Source organism: Psammomys obesus, unplaced genomic scaffold (genome assembly GCF_907164565.1).
Source record: "Psammomys obesus unplaced genomic scaffold, mPsaObe1.curated_primary_1811, whole genome shotgun sequence".
Lineage (NCBI taxonomy): Eukaryota > Metazoa > Chordata > Mammalia > Rodentia > Muridae > Psammomys > Psammomys obesus.
Window position 1 is genome coordinate 7,389,693 of NW_026596051.1, and position 12,718 is coordinate 7,402,410.

Sequence of the window (12,718 nt, forward strand, 5' to 3'; positions counted from 1 at the left end):
ATAGAAACAGAAGGAACATTACCAAATTCATTCTATGAAGCCACAGTCACCTTGGTACCTAAACCTCACAAAGACCCAACAAAAAAAGAGAATTTCAGGCCAATCTCCCTTATGAACACTGATGCGAAAATACTCAACAAAATACTTACAAACCGAATACAAGAACATATCAAAGATATCATCAGCTCTGACAAAGTAGGCTTCATCCCAGGTATGCAGGGGTGGTTCAATATAGGGAAATCCATCAATGTGATCCACCATATTAACAAACTGAAAGAAAAAAAAACACATGATAATCTCCCTAGATGCTGAAAAAGCATTTGACAAAATCCAACATCCATTCATGTTTAAAGTATTTGAGAGATCAGGGATACAAGGCACATATCTAAACATAGTAAAGGCAATATACAGCAAGTCTATAGCCAACATCAAACTAAACCGAGAGAAACTTAAAACAATTCCACTGAAATCAGGGATAAGACAAGGCTGCCCCCTCTCTCCATATCTCTTCAACATAGTGCTGGAAGTCCTTGCTAGAGCAATAAGACAGTTGAAGGAGATCAAGGGGATACAAATGGGAAAGGAAGTAGTCAAAGTATCAGTATTTGCAGATGATATGATAGTATACCTGAGTGACCCCAAAAATTCTATCAGTGAACTCCTACAGCTGATAAACACGTTCAGCAAACTGGCCGGATACAAAATTAACTCCAAAAAATCAGTAGCTCTCCTGTATAGAAAAGAAAAAAGGGCTGAGAAAGAAGTTAGGGAAACAACACTCTTCACAATAGCCACAAATGACATGAAGTACCTTGGTGTAACCCTAACCAAGCAAGTCAAAGACTTGTATGAAAAAAAAAAATTCAAGTCTCTGAAGAAAGAATTAGAAGAAGATATGAGAAGATGGAAAGATCTCCCATGCTCATGGCTTGGCAGGATTAACATAGTATAAATGGCCATCTTACCAAAAGCAATCTTCAGATTCAATGCAATTGCCCTCAAATTACCAAAACAATTCTTTATAGACCTGGAAAGAAAAATTCTCAACTTCATATGGAATAACAAGAAACCCAGAATTGCTAAAACAATCCTCTACAATAAAAATTCTTCTGGAGGTATCTCCATCCATGATCTTAAGCTGTACTGTACAGCAACAGTAATAAATACTGCATGGTACTGGCATAGAAATAAACTGGTGGATCAATAGAACTGAACAGAAGACCCAGGATTAAATCCACACACTTATGGACACCTGATCTTTGACAAAATGCCAAAACCATACAATGGAAAAAAGATAGCATCTTCATCAAATGGTGCTGGTCCAACTGGATGTCTACATGTAGAAAAATGAAAATAGATCCACACTTATCACCCTGCACAAAACTGAAGTCCAAGTGGATCAAAGACCTCAACATAAAATCAGAGACATTAAATCGGCTAGAAAAAAAGTGGGGAATACCCAAGAACTCATTGGTACAGGAGAAAACTTCCTCAACAGAACACCAACAGCACAGGCTTTTAGAGCAACAATCAATAAATGGGACCTCAGGCAACTGAAAAGCTTCTGTAAAGCAAAGGATACCATCATCAAAACAAAGCGACTGCCTACAGTTTGGGAAAGAATCTTCAGCAACCCTTTATCTGACAGAGGACTCATATCCAATATATATAAAGAACTAAAGAAGCTGAAAAGCAGCAAACCGAGTAATCCACTGAAAAAATGGGGAATAGAGCTAAAGAGAGAATTCTCTGTAGAGGAATATCGAATGGCAGAGAAGCACTTAAAGAAATGCTCAACCTCATTAGCCATTAGGGAAATGCAAATCAAAACGACCCTGAGATTTCACCTTACACCCATCAGAATGGCCAAGATGAAAAACTCAAGAGACAACACATGCTGGAGAGGTTGTGGAGAAAGGGGAACCCTCCTCCACTGCTGGTGGGAATGTAAACTAGTACAACCACTCTGGAAATCAATCTGGCATTTTCTCAGACAACTAGAAATAGCCCTTCCTCAAGATCCAGCCATACCACTTCTAGGCATATATCCAGAAGAGGCTCAAGTACACAAAAAGGACATTTGCTCAACCATGTTTTTAGCAGCTTTATTTGTAATGGCCAGAAGCTGGATACAGCCCAGATGCCCCTCAACTGAAGAATAGATGCAGAAATTGTGGTACATCTATACAATGGAGTATTACTCAGCAATGAAAAATAAGGAAATCATGAAATTTGCAGGTAAATGGTGGGACCTGGAAAGGATCATCCTGAGTGAGCTGTTCCAGAAGGAGAAAGAATCACATGGTATATACTCACTCATATAAACATACAACATAGGATAAACCCACTAAAATTTGTACATCTAAAGAAACTAAGCAAGAGAGAAGACCCTAACTAAAATGCTCAATCCCCATCCTGAAAGGCAAAGAGGATGGACATCAGAAGAAGAAAACAGGAAACAACCTCGGAACCTGCTACAGAGGGCCTCTGAAAGCTTCTGACCTGCAGACTATCAAAACAGATGCTGAGCCTGATGGCCAACTTTTGGGCAGAGTGAATGGAATTTTATGTAAGAAGTGGGAAATAGTAAGAGCTGGAGAGGACAGGAACTCCATAAGGAGAGCAACGGAACAAGACAATTTGAACACAGGGAACTCCCCAAAGACTCATACTCCAACCAAGGACTATTCATGGAGATAACTTAGAACCCCTGCACAGATGTAGCCCATGGCAGTTCAGTGTCTAAGTAGGTTACATAGTAATAGGAAGCGTGACTGCCTCTGACATAATCTGATTGGCCTGCTCTTTGATCACCTCCCCCTGAGGGGTGAGCAGCCTTACCAGGCCACAGAAGATGACAATGCAGCCACTTCTGATGAGAATTGATAGACTAAGATTAGAAAGAAGGGGAGGAGGACCTGCCCTATCAGTGGATTTGTGGAGGGGCATGCATGCAGAAAGGGAAGGGAGGGTGGGATCGGGAGGGAGGAGGGAGGGGCTTATGGGGGGATAAAAAATGAATAAAGTGTAATTAATAAAAGTTAAATAAAAAATTTAAAAAAAGACTCATAACCAAACCTTCGGCAGAGTGCAGGAAATCATAAGAAAGAAGGGGGAGTTAATATGACCTGGAGAGGACAGGAGCTCCACAAGGAACAAATATATTGGGCACAGGGTCTTTTCTGAGACTGTTTCTCCAAACAAGGACCATGAATAGATATAACTTTGCTTGGATATAGCCCGTGGTAGCTCAGTATCCAAGTGGGTACCCTAATAAGGGGAACAGGGACTGTTTCTGACATGAACGCAATGGCAGGCTCTTTGACCTCCCCCCCCCCACACCTGAGGGAGGAGCAGCCCTGCCAGGTCAAATTTCTTCTTGAAGGCACTTAGTGCTATGCATCTTCCTCTTAGCACTGCTTTCATTGTGTCCCACAATTATGGGTATGTTGTGCTTTTATTTTCATTGAATTCTAGGAAGACTTTAATTTCTTTCTTTATTTCTCCCTGACCCAGCTGTCACTGAGTAGCGGGTTGTTCAGTTTCCATGTGTGTGTAGGCTTTTTGCTATTTCTGTTGTTGTTGAGGTCCAGCTTTAGTCCAGAGTGGTCAGATAGGATACAAGGGATTATTTCAATCTTCTTGTATCTGTTGAGACTCGCTTTGTGACCAACCATATGGTCTATTTTGGAGAAGGTTCAATGAGGTGCTGAGAAGAAAATAAATTCTTGTGTGTTTGAGTGGAAGGTTCTATAGATTTCTGTTAGGTCCATTTGATTCAGGACCTGTCAGAGTCAGTGTTTCTTTGTTCAATTTCTGTTTAGTTGACCTGTCCTTTGTTGAGAGTGAGGTGTTGAAATCTCCCACTATTAGTGTGTGGGGATCTATGTGTGGTTTCAGTTTTATTAATGTTTCTGTTATAAATGTGGGTGCTGTTGTATTTGGGGTATAGCTGTTCAGAATTATGATATCTTCTTGGTGGAATTTTCCTTTGATTAGTATGAAATGACTTTCCCCATCTCTTTTGATTAATTTTGGTTGAAAATCTATTACATTAGATATTAGAATGGCTACTCCTGCTTGCTTCTTAGGTCCATTTGCATGGAAAACTGTCTTCCAGCCCTTTACTCTCAGATAATGTCTATCTTTGTGACATCGGTGTGTTTCTTTTATGCAACAGATGGCTGAGTCTTTATTATGTAACCATTCTGTTAGCCTGTGACATTTTATTGGAGAGTTGAGTCCATTGATATCGAGGGAGATTAATGACCAGTGACTGTTAGATCCTTTGATTTTGATGTTAGTTGTGGTAGTGTGTTTGTGTGTGTGGCTACTTTTAGTTTTGCTGTAGTGAGATTATTTTTTTTCTGTGTTTTCCAGAATGTAGTTAAGTTTCCTGGGTTGTATATTTCCTTCTGGTATCTTCTGTAATGCTGGATTTGTGGGTAGGTATTGCTGAAATTTGTTTTTATCATTGAATATCTTGTTTTCTCCTTCGATGATGACTGAGAGTTTTGCTGGGTATAGTAGCTTAGGCTGGCACCTGAGTTCTCTTAAACCCTGCACGATATCTGTCCAGGCCCTTCTGGCTTTCATAGTCTCTGTTGAGAAGTCAGGTGTGATTCTGATAGGTTTGCCATATGTTACTTGGCCTTTTTCCCTTGCAGCTTTTAGTATTTTTTCTTTGTTCTGTATACTTACTATTTTGATTATTATGTGTGGGAGGATTTTCCTTTCTGGTCTAACTTATTAGGTATTCTGTAGGCCTCTTGAAATCGTGTAGGCCTTTCCTTTAATTTGGGGAAATTTTCTTCTATAATTTTGTTGAAAATATTTTCTGGGCCTTGGAGAAGGGAGTCTTCTTTTTCCTCTATTCCTATTATTCTTAGGTTTTGTTTTTTCATATTGTCTTGGATTTCTTGGACAGTCTGTGTCAGGAATTTTTTAGATTTAAGATTTTCTTTGACAGATACATTGATTTCTTCCATTGTATCTTCCACACCTGAGAGAGATTCTTTCTTCCAGCTCTTGTAGTCTATTGGTTATGCTTACCTCTGTAGTTCCTGTTTTCTTCCCTAAGTTCTTCATCTGCATGATTTCCTCCACTTGTGTTCCCTTTAATTTTTCCAATTCTATCTTCAGATCTTGAACCATTTTGTTGATTTCCTTCACCTGTCTGACTGTATTTTCTGTTTTCCTTCAATTCCTTCAGCTTTTTGTTTGAACAATCCTCTGTTTCTTTCATTTCTTTCAGTGATTTAATTATTTCCTCTGTTTGTAAGGCCACAAACTGTTTGGGTGCATCTTCCTGTATTTCTTTAGGGATGGCCATAATCTGTTTGTCTTTATCTTCCTCCATTTCTTTACGGACGGCCATCTGCTTGACTTGATTTTCCTCTATTTCTTTAGGCAGTTTATTTATTTCCTCTAATATCCTCTTCATAAGCATAGATTTAAGGTCATCTTGAGTTTCATTTCTGCTGAGGTGTCCAGGTCTGCTTGCCTCTGGATAACCGGGTTCTAGAGATGCCATAGTGCACTGTCTTCTGTTGGTTGATCTTTTACACTGGCCTCTACCCACTGGGCTATCTTATGTGTTGGCTCAGTTTCTTGTGCTTCCTGGAATCCTCAGGTATGGAGAATCTCCTTGACAGGAAGATAATTTTTCCTGAAGGAAGCCTCCTCAGCTTTTTGGATAGGATCACTGCATGGCCATTGTTTCTCAGGAATTGCCATAGCTCACCTCAGGCTTATAGTCCTGAGTGGTAACTGTGATCTTTGTTAGTCAGGAGGACTCTCCTTTCACCTGGAGAAGTCCTGGAGATAGCTGCCCTGCTGCTGGGTTTCTTGCTCTGAATTTAGTGAGCTGTTGTTCTTACACCTTTTTCCAGGCACAGCCCTCTTGAAGAACCTGGGAGCCCCACGGTTTGGTCAGTTTATTTAGGGATAACTGGTTGCCCCTTAGAGCAGTATCTGGGGGCTGATCTTAGGGATCCTAGGCTTCTGTAGGTCGGAAGCAGGTGCTTTGTGCCTGAGTACCCAAGTGGCAATCAGTGGTAGGTGAGCACAGCTCTCATGCATGCAGCAGGAGACTAGAGCCTGGGGACTGAAGGGACCCAGAAACTTTTCCAGAGCTGGGTGTCCTGAGGTCAGACCTTACGTTTTCCCCACCACTGGGTTTCCTCCACAACTGGGAGACCCTGTCTGTATTTTTTGGGGTCCACAGTTCCATCTGGGTTGACACGTGGAGCACTCAGGCACAGGCGAGTAGTGGCTCCAAGCTGGTGACTGGGCACCTGCAGGAACCTGGGAACTTTTCCTGAGAACTTTTCCATGTGTGTGTGGGGGAGGTCAGCTGAGTGCTCTAAGTTCGGACCTGCTGTTTCCCTCACTGTGGGGTTTCTTCCTGACAGGGAAACCTAGTCTCTGGTGCCCTGGGGCCCACAGTTCTTCTGGGATGGTGAGTTGGGTGCACAGCAGGTCTCTGGGATGGCAGCTGAGTGTCCCACTCTGGGAGGGTGGCTGAGCACCCAACGTACCCCAGGACCTTTTCCAGGGATTGACTGGGTAACCTGAGGTCGGTCCCATTTGCTTCCTTCACTGTGGGGTTTTCTCTCGACTGGAAATCCCAGTCTCTGGTGTTTCAGTGCCCATGTTCAGCCTGGGAAGGTGATCAGAACACCAGGCATGTGGCTCTGGGCTGGCGACTGAGCTCCTGCCAGGACCCGGGAAATCTTCAGGGTTTAGCTGCGTGACCTGAATCCAATTGATTCCCACACCATGGGGTTCCCTCCCACCTGGGAAACACAGTCACTGGTGTTTTAGGGCCCAGAGTTCTGTCTCTCGATCTCTGTGCCATCACTACTGTCCTGCTCCTTAGACACAGTGTCCTCCTGGCACTGCCATCTTCGATCTCCCCCAACATATGTTATTTTTAAGGTCACCTTGCAGTCTCAAACAGGAGTTATTTTTCTACATGACATTGTATTTTGGAAGTTAAACTCACATGCAATGAAAAGGATCGTGTGTGTGTGTGTGTGTGTGTGTGTGTGTGTGTTTGTGCACATGCTCGAGTACACATGTGAATGCAAGAATGCATGGGCACACCTGTATGCACCTGTGTTATGTGCAGGTAAAGGTCAGAGGTCATCCTTCAGGAGCTGTCCACCCTGGTTTTTGAGACAGGATCTCTTACTTGGGCTTACCAATTAGACTAGACTGGCTGGCCAACCAGTCCAAAGGATCCCCTTATCTCTGGTTCTGAAGCACTCTGACTGTAAGCTCAGACTACTCTCTTTTTTCATGTGGGCTGTAGTGTAATAATCCAGGTCCCATGTTTGTGCTGCCACATTTTATAGCTGAGCTATCTCCCTACCCCCCAATGCACGTAATTTTAGTGAGCCATCCAGGACATTCTGATAAATGCTCACACTCCACAGCCCAATCCTCTGTCATGCTACTTTAAGCATTAATGTCACCCCTTAGAATTTTTCCACATGACCCCATCTGGTAAACTCCTGACCCAACAACCAAAGTGTAACTTCTGTCCAGACTCCTTTCATCACATATTAGTTTGGCTTTCCATCAAAAGCTTTCCCAAAGGGACCCAGAGCCTGTGTTCTATTAACTGGAGGCTCTCACGCATTAACCAACAAAAGCATACACAGACAGGAACAGTCTCCATTCGTGGTTGCTGCTGGGTTCCTAAGAAGTATCACATCCTTCCTAAGAAGTCACACAAGATGGCAAATGAAATGTCGTATACAAATCAGGATCAGTGCATCAATCTGTCTCTTCTCTTTTCTTTTAAGATTTGTAGATGTTATTATACACAATACAGATTTCATTGTGGAATTTTCATATATGCATCCAAAATATTTTAATAATATACACTCTCATTACCCTTTCTCATTACTCTCTATTCTAGGTGGTTCTCTTCCCCTTTGTACTTTCTTTTTTTTTAATTTTATTAATTACAGTTTATTCACTTTGTATCCCCCTGTAGCTCCTTCTCTCCTCTCCTCCCAATCCCACCCTCCCTCCCCTTTCTCCACCCATGTCCTTCCCCAAGTCCACTGATAATTTTGTAATTATATTTATGAACAGAAAACTTAGCAGTGTACATTTAACCCAGTTTAGTGGTGAGTTTTTTAGCCTTTGCCTTTTCCAGCTTGGCAATGCGAGCCACAGATTTAGGACCCACAGATTTAGGAGGCCACAGGATGTGGCCTCCCTAGTGGTAGAGGATCTCATCCTAGCTGTCATTGGTCCTAATAGCCTCCACCAGCTTAGCCACAGCACTGTTGTCTTCCAAGTTAACCTGTGTGAAGGAGACAGTGGTGTAAGTCTTCTTGTGGAAGGCTCAGCTGGGCCTTTCACTGACAATGCAGTAGGGGACTCCTATGTTTTGACACAGGGCAGGTAGGAAAACCAATGGGGTCTACTTTGTGAGCAATCATCAGTAGGAGAAAGACAAACATGGTATATACTCACTTATATAGACCTATAAGATATGACAAACATAATGAAGTCTATACACCTAAAGAAGATAAACAAGAGAGCAGACACGAGGTAAGATGATCAATCCTCACTTAGAAAGACAAATGAGATATGCATTGGACGTATGACAGGAGTCTACCACAGAAGGCATCTGAAAGACCCTACCAAGCAGCGTTTCAAAACAGAAACTAAGCCTCATAACCAAACCTTTGGCAGAAGGGGAGTTAGTATGACTGGGAAAGGATAGGAGCCCTACGAGGACCCTTTGCACTTTCATGTGTTCTTTTCAAATTGTTAATTTTGCATTGGCAATGAAGAGTGTGACCACTAGATGGCAGGAGGAACTCATTGTTTCGCAGAAACTTCAGCCCTTGACATTTGATTAAAAACATCTATGCAAACAACAATCAGGAATGGCTGTGTTGATGACTAGAATTTATGCACCAGAAAACAAATAAGCAACTAAAGAGATCCACAGAGGAGGCTAATTAATTGATGAGAGATTCTTGAGTCCATGTCTGTGTGCCTGCTCTAGGACTCTGGGCAGCTTTGGACAGTGTATGAGGTGTGCTGTAGACGATGTCGCCTCTGGGGATTGCTGGTGGAATGGTTACGGCAGTCAGATGGTGATCACTAACTGCTCAGAGAAAGAACTTCCACATTGGCTAAAAAGAAAACGACAAAAACCTGCTATGAAAAGCTAGCTTGCTGACTCCTCTCTCAAATTATGATTTAAATTCACAAGGAAATAGACAAAGTAAAAGCTTTCATCTGGACTGAATCATCATAAATAGTGTTATCCACATAGGAAAATAACAGAAGAATTCCGATCCCCAGGGAGAAGTTAGGGGAAGGTGCAGGGGGCCAACTCATAACCTGTGACATTACTAGGAAGGTTTGCAAAACAGGAAAAGTTACACTAGTATTGGCCACCTAGGATAGCACTAACTAAATAAGAACATTTTGCAAAAGGCAAAAAAAAAAAAAAAAAAAAAAAATCTTCTAGGGAGTAAAGACATGTTCCAGTTTGTTTTCTGTTGCTATGATAAACACTGACAGGAGAGGGGCATAGCGGAAGAAGAGGGAGGGAGAGATGAGGAAGGGGGCCACACCCAGGATACAAATTGAATAAATTGTAATAAATGATAATAATAAAAACAAAAAGAAACAGTATTACCCGAAGCAACTTGGAAGGAAAGACTCTCTTTCGTCTACAGATACATTATCAGTGGAAGGAACTCAAGGAAAGAACTTGAGGCAGAAACCATAAAGGACCTTTACTTACTGGATTATGCCCAGGCTACTTTTACTATACTGCTCAGACCCAACTGCCTAGAAATAGGATCACCCACAGTGAGCAGAACCCTCCTAATTGCTATCAATTAGCAATCAGGAAAATGTGCCCACAGATGTTCCTGAAGCCCAACCTGGTGGATACAATTCAACTGAAATTCTTTCCCCCCAGGGGTGTCAAACTGACAACCAAGATTCACCGTTAGATTAGTGTGACAACGTCTTTTCCTATATTGCATTTCCTCTTACTGAATCATTCAATTTCAAGGGTCAGAGGATAGTAAAATTAAATCAGTGCCTTGTAGATAGATTTTGAAACTTGTACTATCTATGGCAAGCACCAGGATTTCCAAGTGAAAAGAGTTTATTTGTGGGGGTAAGCATTAAACAACAACGGTTCTTGGTAGGCCTGTGCATCCTGAAACACCCATTGACCTCTCTGAGGTTTTGAATCACATACTGCAATTAGCTGCTCATAGTTCCATTAAAACCAAGATCCCTGGTACCTTTAAACCAGGTCTAGTAGTGCATGTTTGTCCTCTCAGCAATTTGAAGGTAGAGGCAGGACTTGGAATTTTAAATAAGCCTCCACTATAAAATGAAGTGAAGGCCAAGTTGAGAAACATGAGACTTTGTCAAATAAATTAATAAATATACGAACAAATATTCTCTATTAATCCATTTGAATGTTTTCCTTAACTGCAAACTATGTCAGTGTACCTTTCTGTGTTGATCATCTCAGGATGAAGTTCCCTGTCACTGATCTGCAAACCTATTTATCATCTGCATCAAGAGTTAAGATCACCTTAACTCATGTTAGGACAATGGGTCTGACCTTGCTTCTTTATAGGGCTGAGCAGCCCATTAAAAGGCCATTATGAGTAAATGTTGAGCACGTAAGTAGATATTAAAATGTATTAAGAGCAGTCATGGTGCAGCAGGAGACTAAAGGCTGAAACATCAAGCTTAGCATATGATTTGTGTATTTTATTTGCAATTTTAAAATTAAAGTATAATTTTACCATTTCCCCCTCCCCTCTCTCTTCCCTCCAATCCCTCCCATCACACCCTTTATCCAAGTCCCTCTCAAATCCATGGCTTCTCTTTCTTTAATTATTATTCGTACACATATAAGCACAATATGCTGAGTATGTTCAGTGTTACTTGAATGTGTAGGATCTCAGGGCTGACCATTTGGTATTGTATAACCATTATGGCACTCCTCCTTGGGGAAGATTAATCCTTCTCTCACAAGTTGGCAAATGCCTGATTACCTGCAGATCTTTGCCTAGGGGCGGTAAGCAGTGAAACTTCCCCCTTCTGTGCTATCATAGTTATGGTGTTGTCCTTGTTCAGGTTCTTTTGGAAGTCATTTTTTTGAGGTACCATGGGTGTAGCTTCCTTGTTTTTCTAAATGTCACAATCTTGCAGCAGACTTTCTGGTAAATAAACAATTAATTTTTTAAAAGAATCTCACGAAAAAGAAAAAGCCAGGTTACTGGAAGCCCTTTTTCACTTCTGCTTTATGTAGTAAACAGAGTAAGCTCAGGAAGAGCTGGCAAAATACCAATGGGACAGGTAGGTATTATGTAAATGTCCAATAAAGGGTTATAAGCCTTGTGACCTGATGCTCTGGGTTTGTTCCTTGGTGCACTGACCCACTCCCATTGAGGGGAAGTGTTTCTCCTTTCATAATAAGTCATCTCGGTTTCTATTTCTAACCACATTTCTCCAGTGGAACAGTTTGTGCTTGGACACCAGAGCCTGGGATTGAGCGCCCCTGAACTCAGATCTAAACAGCACTAAACAGGTTTTTCCTTTTCCTTTTCTTTACCTCTGGTTTGGTTACTGGCCTAAAACCAGCTTTCCCTGACACTCTTGGCTTTATCAGTGTGTTTCTGACTCTATGCCTAACTTCAAAAGCATGGTTTGTTGTGTTTTGTTTGTTTTCATCTCCTCTCCTGGCAGCTGCCAGGATTTGCAGCATGACTATCCTGTTGCCTCTCTCAAAATTTTCTATGCTTGGGCTTCTCTGAGTCTATTTTTAATTATTATTTTTTTTTTTTGTAAGGAGACTCAGAATCCAGAAGAACATCTCAGTTCCCAACAAACAAAGGACTAGAGAGCCTTCAGAAGATATCTTCATCGTGAATACTTCATTCTCAGGTACAGTGAAAATAATAACTCAAGTTCACATAGGCCAGCCTGCCCAATGCCAATAAGAAAAGTCAGTAAGTGTGCACACATGTGTTTCCTTTGTCTAGAGGAAAATATCGAGGGCAGTAATGTCAGTGGCCCATGAGGTGCTCATTGCTCAGGAAGGATGACTGATGGGCCTGTCTTTAAGCAAAGGGTCAAGCACGAAGGAAGTAAGCTGTGTGACCCCTCTTTTCGAAATAGCTGCATAGACAAGCACCTAAACAATGGAAATATCAATAGGCATAAAAGTCTCACAGGGTTCCACCACTACACGAAGAGCTATAGGCAACTAATGAGTGCTGAGAGGGAGAATCAGCCTCTCCCAGGCATGAGTCTCCTGGGTGGTTATTAAAAAAAAGTGGTCATCTCTGAAACCATATATGTACAACAACAAAAATAAACTTGGCAGGTTATATTTATATATTTTTGCATATATAAGCAACAATAATAATAAAATAAAAATCTATGACATTTCAAGTGATGGGGGATTAGAGAGGCTGAAGAGAGGAAAGGAGAGAAGTGATGTAATTATATTTTAAACATTTTAATTGAATAGAATTACATTGGCTTCTCTCCTCTTTCTCCCTCCAGCTCCTTCCATGCCCCCACTGACAAGCTTGTACCCTCCTTTTCTTTTATTATTGTTGTTACACATATGTAGCACATATATATGTATGTACAAATATATATAAACACAATCTGTAGAGTCTATTTTTGTTGTTTGTGT